This window comes from Pelodiscus sinensis, chromosome 18 (assembly GCF_052426305.1).
Source record: "Pelodiscus sinensis isolate ZL-2025 chromosome 18, ASM5242630v1, whole genome shotgun sequence".
Lineage (NCBI taxonomy): Eukaryota > Metazoa > Chordata > Testudines > Trionychidae > Pelodiscus > Pelodiscus sinensis.
Window position 1 is genome coordinate 26,143,899 of NC_143069.1, and position 4,074 is coordinate 26,147,972.

General features: G+C 46.1%; 1 long non-coding RNA gene across 1 annotated transcript; it reads right to left on the minus strand.

Annotated features, from left to right (window-relative positions):
- Nucleotides 1-1,489: 1,489 nt before the first annotated feature.
- LOC149523315 (uncharacterized) lies at nt 1,490-3,414 on the minus strand. Its single transcript, XR_016347183.1, has 3 exons — nt 3,252-3,414; nt 1,810-1,947; nt 1,490-1,601 (listed from the first exon to the last, which is right to left on the minus strand). It is a non-coding gene; the product is annotated as an uncharacterized LOC149523315 (long non-coding RNA).
- Between the last annotated feature and the right edge of the window lie 660 nt (nt 3,415-4,074).

Below are 4,074 nucleotides of genomic sequence, written 5' to 3' on the forward strand. Positions count from 1 at the left end.
ACTTCTCTTTAAACTCTGTTATAGTTCTAGGCTTCAAAGCCTCCTGTGGCAAGGAGTTCCACAGGTTGACTATAAGAAGAACTTTGTGTGAAGAAGAACTTTCTTTTATTAGTTTTAAACCTGATGTCCATTCATTTCATTTGGTGTCCTCTAGTCCTTCTATTATGGGAACTAATGAAGAACTTTTCTTTATGCACCCTCTCCACACCACTCATGATTTTATAGACCTCTATCATATCCCCCCTCAGTCTCCTCTTTTCTAAGCTGAAAAGTCGCAATCTCTTTAGCCTCTCTTCATATGGGACCTGTTCCAAACCCCTAATCATTGTACTTGCCCTTTTCTGAACCCTTTCCAAGGCCATATCGTTTTTGAGGTGAGAAGACCACATCTGTACACAGTTCTGAAGATATGGCGTACCATAGTTTGATACTTCCCCTCCTCCTTCTTCCCCTGGCTTCCCCCTTCCAGCTCCCTCCTCCCAGGTTTCCACCTCCCCTCTCCCACCCTCTTTCTTCCCCTCTCCCACCTCCTTTTCCCAGTCCCCCAGAGGTTAATCCCCTCCGCCCCCAGTTTTGTTAAATAAAGAGAGTTTCTATTTTTGAACACGTCCTTTATTTTTTACATCAGGAAGAGGGGGCTCGGGAAGGGTAAGTGGAAGGAGGTGAGGGAGGAATGGGGCACGAGCCCCCGATGGGGAGGACTGGGGTGGCTCTGCGGGCTCCTCGGGGTGGAAGCTTTCCTGTAGGGCCTCCTGGATCCTGATAGCCCCCTGATTGACCTCCCCCAGATGGCAGCCTGCGGCAAGTGCAGCCGGGCTGATGGTCGAGTGCTGAAATGTGCCGAGTGTGGGCATTCAGGGCACTCCAAGACAGGACTGCTTTGATGTCCCCATCGAGTTAGACATGCAAGCGGGGAATCCTGAGAACTGTCTGTCCGGGGTGGGGGTCAGGTCTTTTTAAGCACAGCCCTCGGCTAGCCTGAGGAAGCAGCTCCACACCTTAAGTACTAACCTGATGCCCTGACGGCACTGGTTCTGGCCAGCCTTAACTTCGGTTCAGGGTCCACTCAATGTGGACATGCTATTTCGAATTAGCAAAATGCTCATTCGAATTAGTTTTTAGGTCTAAATGCACTCATTCGAATTAGCTTATTTCAAATTAACTAATTTGAATTAAGTTAATTCGAATTAGTGCTGTAGTGTAGACATACCCTATTTGCGCAAAATCTTGCCAATGTAGACGTAGCCTATCTATATCTTGCTCACTCTCTCTTAACCAGCAACTAGAATAGGCAGCTAGGCTAGGCTAGTATAGGCCCCAAAAATAACAAAGAGAAAATGATTAAGAAAGGTGTCATGAAGTTCCTTATGAGATTTCCTTATAAAGGACACATTCTACTATCTAAAATGAATTCCTATGAACTGAACTGTACAATTCCTCAGAGAAAGGTAAACAACAGATAACAGCCTAATGGTGGAACTGCTCATACCTGAGCAAAGAAAGCTGTGCTGGTGACTCGCTGCTTTTCTGATGGGGAATTTACCCAGGGAAGGAGGCTCTGTATGATCTCCACTGTTATTAGTCCAGATCTTTGCAGAACCCTGGAAGACAAAAGGAACCACTTATGGGGCAGACTGTGCACTTCAAAAGCTTAGCTGTTATGACCATACAACTCTAAAACCTACGCATGGAAGCTCTGTGTTTCTCACCCAGGGCACCCCGCACAAAGCTATACCTGAAAGTTCCCTGTCAGTCACTCTATTTGTTGCCGATCCCTGAGGATGAAGTGCTGTCTCCTAGATCTCTTACCTCACCAGCAAACACACCCCCTCGTGGTGAGTCTGCGGATTTTCAAGAAGCATCCAAGTTTTCTGCTTCCAGAGAGTTCGTATCAGCTTCTCATTCATAGCCTTGAGAAGCACAGCCTCTAATGCTTCAATAGAAAGCCTGGGGGAAAAGAGGCACAGAACTGTAGTAACCAATAGAAAGGCACAGCCTAAGCAGTCAGGAAACCCCAGTTACTTGTCAGGTCTGTTGTTCATTGACAGTTCATCCATTGACAGTATCCTGGGGACCACTGTTTTTGGAAGGACTTAATTCCCAGGAGGTATTTCAGTCTCATACATCTCATATTACTAGTGTTGCTATGGACAACATTTTGCAGTCACTTTCTCCTATCTGCAAGGTGTATGGGCACTAGCACAGTACAGTAATATGGAAAAAATTCACAATCAGACCCCAAAAGCTGGGACACAGAGAGATTAGTGATCACTAATGGATATTTTGGGGCCCTATGTCCAGCGAGATGTGACAGGGTGCTGAGAGCTTGTACTTGGGGTCAGCACTCTGGTAACTACTAGTACTAATTAGCTTCCCCAGAGAAAGCCTAATTGGCTAGAAATGTACCTGATTGCCTGGCTAGAGTGGGGCTATAGAATCAACAAACCTATTCTCCCATGAATAAGGAATCTGCCTAAAGGGACATCCACAGCAGTGTTTGAGGGAAACAGAGAGCAAAAGAGACAAAATGCTAGAGGCATCTAGATAGACTTATGTGTAGTGCTGGGGAGGAGCCGGTGGTCGTGGTACATGTAGGTCTCAATGACATAGGGAAGGGTAGGAGAGATGTCCTGGAGGCCAAATTTAGGTTGCTAGGAAAGAGACTGAAATCCAGGACCTCTATGGTGGCATTCTTGGAAATGCTTCCAGTTCCATGCGCAGGACCAGGTAGGCAGGCAAAGCTTCAGAGTCTCAATGCGTGGATGAGACGATGGTGTAGGGAAGAGGGGTTTGGATTTATCAAGAACTGGGGACACTTTTGGGAGAGGGGGAGCCTATACAGGAAGGATGGGCTCCACCTAAACCAGGGTGGAACCAGACTACTGGCACTAAACATTTAAAAGGCTGTAGAGCAGTTTTTAAACTAAGAGATGGGGGAAAGCCGATTGGTGGGGAGATGCACGTAAATCGCAGGGAGACTTCTCTTAGAGGAGAATCTGTTGATAGAGATTCTCTAAGCTGTAGTCAGAAAGAGAGGACAAAGAGACTGAGGCCTGAGGAGGCCTAGATAGTAGTGTTTGTGTTGCCAGAGCTTGGTGGTTTCAGGGAACTGACCTATAGCAAGCACAAACAAGACTTTCTCATATTAAAAGCAGGTGATGGTAAGGTGCCTCATAACCCTGAGAACTCCTGGGGAGTGTCACACAAATGGACTGGGATTCTCTTTGTTTTGCTCCCTTTCTTCTAATTACCTGCAAGGGTTGCCCTCACATAGTTGTTGTCCTTTTCTAAATAACCTCCTTCGGCGTCTCATCCTGGGCAAAGGCATCTTTTGTCCTAGGGTTTGGCTGATCTGCTGCAGAAGAACAGTGAACAACTCCGGGAACAGCTCCTGCACAGTTTTGCTCAACTGCAATGCTGACACCACTTCAAAGATGGCACATGTTGCCTGAAAGGAGAGCATGGTAAAAGAAGAGGTCTCTTCCTAACACTATCACACGCTCTCCCCTTCTGATACCTGCTGGACTAAATTCTCACTCCTGTCACTAACTTGATGAATGACCGAGAGCAATTCACTCCATGTGTGCCTTAGCGTCCCATAGCTGTAAAAATGTGTAGGACCTATCAAGGCATGTTATGAGTTGCACAAAACATTTGCAAAGCACTGTAAGAAATCTGATTCAAAGACTTTCTAATTGCCAGATATTATTAAGTGAATCAGCCACATACTCTAAATCTGCCACAGAAAGCACAGCTGGAATCCAGGAAACAGTACTTCAGAAAAGAAGTGCCCAGATGACAATATTATACCACTCATCTAGCTTTCCATCAGCATGTTTGTCACAAAGCAGAGAAATACATGTCTGTCGTCTAACTTACTGTGAGAGGTGCAGCAGCTGCTAAATGCAGGTCAGTTTCTGTCTCTGAGGTCATGCTTCCTTCTTGGCTTGTTGGAGTCTTTATTCTTTCTATTAGGACCTTCAGGACTTGAGGGGCGAGCAAGGGATCTGTCCCCAGAGATCTCCACAGCTCAGTGGTGTTACTGCAATTTAACATAGGTTATATGTGACCCCT